Source organism: Nanorana parkeri, unplaced genomic scaffold (genome assembly GCF_000935625.1).
Source record: "Nanorana parkeri isolate BGI_ZX_2015 unplaced genomic scaffold, ASM93562v1 scaffold1842, whole genome shotgun sequence".
NCBI lineage: Eukaryota > Metazoa > Chordata > Amphibia > Anura > Dicroglossidae > Nanorana > Nanorana parkeri.
Genome location: NW_017308110.1, coordinates 255,807 through 266,079, shown reverse-complemented (window position 1 = coordinate 266,079; position 10,273 = coordinate 255,807). Strand labels below are relative to the sequence as shown.

Sequence of the window (10,273 nt, the reverse complement as noted above, 5' to 3'; positions counted from 1 at the left end):
CCTGGACCTCAAGCGTTTAAACACCTTTGTGAGGGTACGTCGGTTCCGGATGGAATCGATCAGGTCTGTAGTGGCGTGTCTTCGTCAGGGGGACCTGTTGGCTTCCATCGACATAAAGGATGCCTACTTTCATGTCTCATCAGCGATTTCTTCGTTTCGCGGTGGGGGAGGACCATTTCCAGTTTGTGGCGCTGCCTTTCGGCCTTGCGTCGGCCCCGCGAGGGTTCACCAAGGGGCTGGACCTCTCCGCTCACAAGCGGCTTTTTCGCCCCCCTCCGAGAAGGGCGGCAAGTTAACCAAAGCCTCCTCCTCGCAGTCTACCAAGTGTCCCTGGCAGCCTAAGTCTGCCAAGCCCCCATCCGCATGAAGGTCGGGCCCCGGTTCGGGGTGGGGGGGCGCCTGCGGCTCTTTGCGGACTTTTGGTTGGCTCACGTCTCGGACACTTGGGTTCGGGAGCTGGTGTCGTCAGGCTACAAGATCGAATTCCTGTCCCGCCCGGGCCACCGTTTCTTCCCGTCTAACACATGGCTTTCCCCCCTGCGGTTGGCGGCTCTCCACCACGCGGTGGGGGACCTCTTGTCCCAGGGGGTGGTCGTACCAGTTCCGCCCTCGGAGAGGTTCACAGGGTTTTATTCAAATCTGTTTACCGTGCCCAAGAAGGAGGGGGTTCGCCCTATCCTGGACCTCAAGCGTTTAAACACCTTTGTGAGGGTACGTCGGTTCCGGATGGAATCGATCAGGTCTGTAGTGGCGTGTCTTCGTCAGGGGGACCTGTTGGCTTCCATCGACATAAAGGATGCCTACTTTCATGTCTCATCAGCGATTTCTTCGTTTCGCGGTGGGGGAGGACCATTTCCAGTTTGTGGCGCTGCCTTTCGGCCTTGCGTCGGCCCCGCGAGTGTTCACCAAGGTGCTGGCCCCGATTCTGGCGCTCTTGCGTTGCCGATTGTGGGGTATCTGGACGATCTTCTTCTGCGGGCGGAGTCGCACTCCTCTCTGGTGACAGCTCTGGAGGTCACGGTGCGGTCCTTGGAGGGGTTCGGGTGGATCCTGAACGTCCAGAAATCTTGTCTGGTGCCTTCGCCCCGCCTGGAATACCTGGGCCTACTTCTGGACACTGTTGCGGCCCGGGTTTTTCTACCTCAGGACAAGCTTCTGAAACTTCGTTCCCACGTGCGTCTGTTGCAAACGCGCCAGTGGTCGTCGGTTCGCTTTTGCATGAAGGTCCTGGGTCTCATGGTGGCCTCCTTCGAGGCTGTACCCTTTGCTCAGCACCACACCAGGACCCTACAGCGGGACATACTGGTACAGTGGGACAAGTCCCCCCTTTCCCTGGACAGGGAAATTCGGGTGGCGCGGGCCTCCTTGCGGTGGTGGCTTCTCTCTCCGGCCCTGGTGCAAGGGAAGTCTTTCCTTCCCGGGCGTTGGACGGTGGTCACGACGGATGCCAGCCTCTGGGGCTGGGGGGGAGTCCTGGGATCCCTGACCGTGCAGGGTCGGTGGTCGCCAGAGGAGTCCCGTCTAACGATAATTGTGTTGGAACTTCGGGCGATTTGCCTTTCCCTCCGTCACTGGTCCACCCGCCTTCAGGGTCTGTCAGTTCGGGTCCAGTCCGACAACGCCACCGCAGTGGCGTACATCAACCACGAGGGCGGCACAAAAAACGTGGCCGCAAGTCGGGAGGTGTCCGGGATCCTGTCTTGGGCGGAGGGTCGAGTTCTTGCTCTCTCGGCGCTGTACATCCCGGGGGTGGACAATTGGCAGGCCGACTACCTCAGTGGCCAGTCGCTGGACCCGGGGGAGTGGTTCCCTACACCCGGAAGTTTTTCAGCAAATTTGTCTTTGCTGGGGGACGCCGGATGTAGATCTTCTGGCGTCTCAGCTCAACCGAAAGGTGGAGCGGTTCATGGCCCGTGCTCTGGACCCCTGGGCGGAGGCGGTGGATGCCCTGGTGCGTCGGATCACGGTCGAAGGCATCCCCGTCGTCCTCGTGGCTCCGGATTGGCCGCGGAGGGCGTGGTACGGGGTTCAACTGTTGGTGGACGCTCCTTGGCGGCTGCCTCTGCGTCCAGACCTCCTGTCCCAGGGACCGGTTTTCCATCCTTCTTTACAGTCGCTGGCTTTGACGTCGTGGCTGTTGAGAGCCAGGTCCTGAGGGACCGGGGGTTGTCTGATGTGGTCATCTCCACGATGCTCAGAGCGCGCAAGGCGGTCTCCAGGAGGATCTACCACCGCACGTGGGGGGCCTATTTTGCCTGGTGCGAGGCTGGGGCCTGGTCTCCGCGTTTGTTTTCCATCTGCAAGATTCTTGCTTTCTTGCAGCGCGGGGTGGCTCAGGGGTTGGCCCTGAGCACGGTGAAGGGCCAAATTTCTGCCCTGACGGTGCTTTTTCAGCGGCCCTTGGCATCTAACGCTCTGGTCCGCACTTTTGTCCAAGGGGTCACGCGTATTGCGCCCCCGGTTCGTTCGCCCTTGGCTCCGTGGGATCTGAACCTGGTGCTTTCAGTCCTGCAGGAATCTCCATTTGAGCCTCTTTGCGAGATTCCGCTGGCCTTTTTGGTGGCCATCACCTCCGGGTGTCAGAGTTGGCGGCTTTGTCCTGCAAGTCGCCGTTTCTGGTTCTCCATAGGGACAAGGCGGTTCTCCGGCCTCGGCCGGCCTTCCTGCCTAAGGTTGTGTCGGCATTCTATTTGAATGAGGACATTGTCCTGCCTTCTGCCCGAAGCCGGTACACAGGAAGGAACGGGCGCTGCATTGCCTGGATGTGGTGCGCGCTCTTCGTGCCTATGTGGACGCTACTGCGTCGTTCCGTGAGACAGATTCCTTGTTTGTGCTCGCGGGGGGCCCTCGTAACGGTCGAGCTGCCTTGGCGGCTACCATTTCCCGATGGATTCTGAATGTAGTCGTACAGGCGTACGCCGTTAAGGGGCAGGAGCCCCCTTTTCCTGTCACTGCACATTCCACTAGGGCTGTTGGAGCATCCTGGGCCTTTCGCCATGGTGCCTCTGTTTCTCAGGTTTGTAAGGCCGCTACTTGGTCTTTGGTTCACACCTTTAAGTTTTACAAGGTGGATGTGTTGGCATCGGTGGATGCTGGTTTGGGGCACAAGGTTTTGCAGGCGGCTCTTTGAGGGTTTCTTGGGTTGTTTGTTTGTTTGCCCATCCCTCAGGGGTTACTGCTTGTGGACGTCCCTACCATACAGGATCTCCGATCTGTTGCCCTGTGTCCTTTAATGAACGGGAGAGAAAATAGGATTTTTGTACTCGCCGTAAAATCCTTTTCTCTCCGTTCATTGAAGGACACAGGTCCCGCCCTCTTCTATGGGTGTACACTCCTAACTGCTTGTTACTAACTGGAGACTTGTCAGCAAGTGGGGGGTTGGGCCACCAGCAGGGGCCGCCCCTAGGCTGTCTTGTCTTTTTGTTATGTGCCTAGCGTCCTACTCCTGCAGGTGGCGATATACCCTACCATACAGGATCTCCGATCTGTTGCCCTGTGTCCTTCAATGAACGGAGAGAAAAGGATTTTACGGTGAGTACAAAAATCCTATTTTTTTTTTTTTTACTTTTAAAATTCCCGCCGGTTCTGCCCCAGTGCGACGCAGACGCTTGCAAGGGATGGAAGACTGATGCAGGCATTGGCCGGAGGACACATCGGAGACCGTGGGCAAGCTAAGAGACGCTATGCTGTAATCCCGAGTGTGGCTCGGTGTTACTGCTTATGGTACTGAAAATTACCCCCGAGCCACACTCGGGAATACCGCCAAGGAGGTTAACAGCCACTGTCCACCTTTTTGTGTGTGTAATTACTTTTAACATGCGCCAGCAATATACACCGAACTAACAAGTAGCAGGCATATGCAGTTGCTGTATATGAACAGATATTTATTAATTTTTTTTCGTCCTCAATCTCCTTTCGGCTCTTTTTGAAATGGCTGCCTCTGTGCTCTCCAAGCAGTTTGTGTATATTAACCCTCTTTGAGCTCTCTCCACCCATTCATTAGTATTCATAGTGGCAACTCCCTCTGGATGGTGTGTTGTGACCTGGAAAGGCAGAGCTGGTGTGCAGTGATCGTATTGCAATGACTCACAGGGAGGGGGGTCAGCTGCTTTGCAATCCGACCCCCAGTGTCAGACTGAGTTTCCTGGCTGGACTTCAGCTTTAAATTATTGGGTGTTTCCTAGTCTTTCCCATGTAAACAATGCCTGCACTGAATCAGATTGTTCAGGTGTTTTGAGAGCCAGCGGGGCTGAATAGCAAGATACTGAAGCTCGGCCCAGCGGTAGATTCCTCCATCCACACAGTTTAGTGTAGATGGAGGAATCTGTTGCAGTTTTTTCATCTGACCATAGAGAATCTGCAGATGATCTATAGGTGTATGGCCAGCTTTAAGATCACCACACACGTTACAATCTTCTTTTGGTACCTCCTAGAGGGGAGATGTATTCTATTGTAAGGGCCTGCCTGATTGGATAGATTAGGTGGCCCTCACGTTATATAGTTTTGGCAAAACTCTAAAGTTGATTGGTCATATTGTGACGTCTTTGGTGACCCTTACCATCACCAGAACCGCTGCTTTTAAAAGCAAAAAAAAAACAGATTTTGTAAAGCAGCGCAATATGCTTTAGATGTGATATTTCTTCACTTGCTTTTCAGGTTCCCACACTGAAATTAATAAATTGGGGTGCTTGGATATAGGAGGGAGACAGTCTGGCCATGTGATTAGTCTTCTGTAATTGGTGTTTTGCATTTTATGAATTGTAAAATGCTGGCACAATGTGACAGACAGCGGTATCTGGTCTGCCCTATTATAGGGCCCATAGTCTACTAAATTCCTTTTTAAATGATTATGCAGAGGCTGAATAAAGTGTCCCTAGAAAAAAAGGTTTTCAGCAGAGATGCGTGTGTTTTTTTTTTTTTTCTTTTAGGTTAAAGGAAATCTGCTTAGTATACAGGAAGTATGGGGACTGCCATTGTTGACCTCTTCCAAAAATACTAGTTCCTTGCGTGTCATTCTGATCCAATGACTTTTTGGTTCTTTTCAGTGTCTAAGCCACAACAAGTATTCAGGTTAGGTGTTGAGGCTTCACTTGGACTCTTTGTCTGCATGCTTATTTTAGCCAGAGACAACCCCGGCATCAATCATTTTCAGAATGAGGTCAGCAGTGGCAGCCTCTGTATTTCTCAGAACAGTTTCCTGTAAAAATGTTTTGCTTTAGAATGGCTGAAATGACCACTTCTGCTTTATTTTTGATCTATTTATGTAGCCTTAAATGTTATTTTACAACATGTATATTGTCACATGGTCAGCTTTCAAATCATAGTACAACAATAACTTGGTTTACAAGTAACTTGGTGTGAAACTCCTGCAAGACAAGCAAACATTTCAGAAAAATGTTGCCTTGATCTACGAGCGATGTCTTGCAATACGAGCAGGTTGTAGAAAAGCACCACCCAAATAAGGCTGTAGCAGTGTTGAGCGATGAATCTGTTTAAAGACAATGCAATGTCACATTTCTGCGAAATCCTCAAAAGGAGGCAACAGCAAGTGTCATTGGTTAGATTCCTTGTTAAGGTTTCACGAAATGAAAAAGATTCCATTGAGCCAAGAGATAGCAGGGATTCCGTTAGTGATAGTGAAAGTCGTCCTACACCATAATCCCCCTCTCTCGTCTCCCTCACACCAGCCACGAAGGTACCTGTAATTGTTTTAGTTTTCTTTATATTTCGTATTGTATTACAGTACAGTAGTCATTTTTATATGAATATTTTTGGGTTGTGGAACAAATCATCTGAGTTTCCATTTCCTAAGGCGAAATTCGCTTTGATATACAAGCACTTTGGATTACAAGCATGCTTCCGGAACTAATTATGCTTGTAAACTGAGGTATTACTGTATATATGTATGCAGATGTTGTGTCTCAGTTGAATGTACTTGTCAGAGGACTGGTTTAGAGTTAATATTTAACTGGAGTCATTTCCCGGTGTGGTCTGTTATCATACTGGGCGTTATTTCATTAGAGCGAGGTTGCTACTTCCTCACATGTGAAGTTATGTCTGAAGATGAGGAGTCCATTCCGCTGCTTGTACTGCAGTCTGTGAGTGTTCTGAGAGAATGATCCTGTTTTTGTTTTCGGTGAACCTTTTACATTTCTTCTCTGTGTAGTTTAAGGGTAGATTCTTCTTTAGCTTATCTGGGACTCTGAACCTGGAGAAGAGGAAGTGAAGTCAGGCAGATCATTGCAAATGTATCTACTAAAATGTGTAAGCACCTTCAGTGGGCCTTTGTGCCCATCCTGTAATAAAGGTGTAGAGTGTTTGTAGGTGTCTGCAGTGAGTACTTAAAATATGCTTTTTGCATTTTTCTTTTACTTTTTCACTAGTGGGGTCTCAAACAAGCATAGCACATGTATCTCTTACAGCCAATCATATGGATAATCTTTTCTTGACTATTGAACACTAGAAGACTTTTTTTATTTTGTCTGACACAATTGGCAGTTTAATTCGCTACAGCCTTTGTTCCTCCCTGTTTCTTGTCCAGTCATCGCAAAGTGAGGGGAAATCATAGAAGTCACGGATGGCAGTACAAATCTGCCAGAATCTGGAAATGCTTCTCTATTCTATACAAAATTAATAATTTTGTGTGGAGTTGGGCATTAACCAGGTTTTGTTGTAATTGTTTTCAAGGTATACGCTTTACATTATACATACAACACAATCACTGATTTTTATTTTTTTTTCTGTACAGCTACTGTTTATCAGTGAAGAGCAGGTACTTTAACCTTTTCACTGAAGCAATACATTCTTGAGGGCTCATACATACCCGCTCAATTGGGCAGCGTTGCCCAATGCAGTTCCAAGGCATTTACGGTTTTTGTGTGTGCAAAACAAAAAAAAAGAACGTGCAGCATGTTCTGATGTGCTATAACTCATCACATCACACTGCACATAGTTAAGTTAAAAAGTTGGGGGGTGAGCCCTTAGTGAGGAGTACACATGTAAAGCAGAGTTAAGGTGAGATGAGCAAATCAATTGTGAATATTGCAGATTTGGTTATCTATCTATCATCGTATTTGCCGGCGTATAAGGCGACTGGGTGTATAAGACGACCCCCTAATTTTCCACTTAAAACATAGGTTTTGGGCTATTCTCGTCATATAAGACTACCCCACTTCCGAGGCAACACCATTTAAAAACATCATGGATGGATGTGCGGTAATACTGTATGTACGGTAGCTTCAGCTACATACAGTATACCGTGCTAAGCCAATCATGGCGGGCAATGTATTCTATTAATGAATACAAAGCTTGCTTGGATTGGCAGAGGTTGTGCACATCGCTCACCGTGATTGGCTCAGCTACTGTACGTAGCCGAAGCTACCGTGCATACAGTATTACCGCACATCCCTCCATCCAGCACAGTCAGCAGGCTGACAGATTAGGGATGGACCAGCTCTTGGCCTAAACGAACTAACGGTATACATTGTATACCCCGCGTATAGAACGACCCCCGATTTTCGGGTGATGTTTTTAGGTATAAAAAGTAGTCTTATATGCCAGCAAATACAGTGTGTGTGTGTTCTTTTTAATGCATCCGGAGTAAAGGTCAAAATCAATTTTCAGCAAAAGATATGTTATCAGTTACCTGATGAAGTATTTCTGTTAGGTTACTTGAAAGTACTTTTAAAAGTGTCTGAAGGATGGATATTGTGGCTCATAATCGTCATTTTAGATACTACTTAAGCATTTCAGGTACAGCATTAGAAAATAGTAGGAAGAACCTGACAGGTTGTCAGAGGCAACAAGAAATACGGTTTATAGGCCACACAAAGGAAGTAATATCTCAGGCGGCTTGCTGCACATTTACTGTTACGGAAATATTGTAGATAAACAACGTACTAGATCTGAAGTCACTCAGAACTGAAGCACACAGGTTACAAAACTGAATTCTGTGCTAACAAGAAACTGTTTGTGTCCTATTTAAAAATATAGAGTCCTTGTGGGCATCACTGCTGTGGGGAAGGCCAGACTAGTTAAGATAATACTTCCTGAGGAACTTTCATAAATAACAGTGAAGTGGATGCTGATATTTTAAGCTTTATTTTCTTAGATTGCTGTCAGCCTGGCCTATGTGTGCATGTTTTTAAGACCCAGCATACCCTAGCAGCTGATACACAACAGCTGAGGTCTAAATTTGCAGTGAGTAGCAGGTTTGATGGTGCAACCTTAGGTTAAAGCTGAAGTTTATTTCTATTTTGCCTTCCTTGGTTCCTTTTTTTCTCCCTCATGCTAATTAAATGTTTAAGTAACACCTTTTACATTTATATGACATACAGTGTGGCAAATAATGATTTTTATCCCCTGCAGGTTTTGTAAGTTTTCCCACTCAAATGAAAGGTCTATAATGTTTTATCATTGGTATCTTTGGTGTATTGTTGGTAACCAAAAATCCAGAAAAAAACACATGATACAAATTTTATAAATTGAGTTGCAGTTTAGTGAGTAAAGTAAGTATTTAATCCCCATGCAAAACATGACTTAGTACTTGGTGGAGAAACCCTTGTTGGCAAGCACAGAGGTAAGAGGTTTCTTGTAGTTTGTTACCAGGTTTGCACACACCTCGGAGGGATTTTGGTCCACTCTTTACAGATCTTCTCTAAAGCCTTAAGCATTTCTGGCTGTCGCTTGGCAACTCTAAGTATCAGCTCACTACCATAAATTTTCTTTAGGATTCAGGTCTGGAGACTCGCTAGGCCACTCCATGAACTTTAATGTGCTTCTTCTTTAGCCACTGCTTTTGTTGCCTTCGCGATATATTTTGGGTAATTGTCCTACTGAAAGACCCATCCACGGCCCATCTTCAGTGTTCTGGCTGAGGGAAGGAGGTTCTCATCCAAGATTTTACAATACATGGCCCTGTCCATTGGCCCCTCAATGCGACAAAGTCAGCCTGTACTTTTAGCAGAGAAACGACCCCAAAGCGTAATGTTTCCACCTCCCCTGCTTGACTGTAGGGATGGTGTTCTTAGGGTCATAGTCCAGCATTTTTCTTCATCCATACACAGCGATTCGAGTTAATGCCAAAGAGGTCAATTTTGATCTCATCTGACCACAGCACTTTCTCTCAATCCTTCTCCAATTCATTTAGATGTTCATTGGCAAACTTCAGACGGGCCTGTACATGTGCCTTCTTGAGGAGGGGGACATTGTGGGCGCTGCAAGATCTCAATCCATGGCGGTGTATTGCATTACCAATGGTTTGGTGACTGTTCCCAACTGCCTTGAGATCATTCACAAGCTCCTCCCGTGTAGTTCACTTTTCCCATGATCATCCTTACCCCATGAGGAAAAATCCTGCATGGAGCCCCAGACAGAGGGCGATTTGATATTTTGTATTCCTTCCATTTGCGAATAATAGGTCCAACAGTTGTTTCCTTCTCGCCAAGCTTCTCGCTGATAGTCTTGTAGCCCATTCCAGCCTTGTGCAGGTCTACAATCTTGTCCCTGACGTCCTTTGACAGCTCTTTGGTCTTGCCCATGGTGGTGAGGTTTGAATGGATGAAAGGGATTCTGTGGACAGGTGTCTTTTATATACAGAACGAGTTGTCGTTAGGAGCACCTTCTTAAATTGACAGGACTAATCTGTGTACCATTATAGCCAGTCTGTGGGAGCCAGAATTATTGTTGGTTGGTAGGGGATCAAATACTACTTTTACTCGCTGAACTGCAACTCAATTTATAACATTTGTATCATGTGAAGGTTTTTGTGTTTTTTTTGGTTGACATTTCTGTCATTTAAAATACACCTATGATAAAAGTTATAGACCTTTCATTTCTTTGTAAGTGGGCAAACTTACAAAATCTGCACGGGATCAAATTTATTTTCCTCATTGTTGCCTATTTTAGACCCAATGATGTAATTGCTGGTTCTCTGTTTCTTTATGCAGTGCTGGTAGATCATGAGTAGTGGCAGGACCCAGTAAGTTGTTGTACATAGCTTCGTGGAAGCCTCTCGAGTCCTTGGCTGTGATGCAGGGCTATCTCTTAGGGGAAATTATGCACATATCAAAATGTCTTGAGTGGATGTTGGTCTGAGTGGACATTCTCAGGCAGGCTTCATGTGCATGCAGACCACCCTAGGTAAAGCTGAGCATTTGTGATTGAAAGAGCTGGCCATGAACATTACCAATTACAGTAACAAAATGAGGCGGTCAGTAAAATATATAGTGAATCCCCCCCCCCCCCCCCCTTTCCCCCCCTTCTTTTCCCCTTA

The 10,273-nt window shown here is 47.3% G+C and overlaps 1 protein-coding gene across 1 annotated transcript in view; it reads left to right on the top strand.

Annotated features, from left to right (window-relative positions):
• The window catches only part of PSEN1 (presenilin 1), a 43,971-nt gene that overhangs the window by 9,695 nt on the left and 24,003 nt on the right, over nt 1-10,273 (top strand). The gene's annotated exons all lie outside the window — the stretch shown is intronic.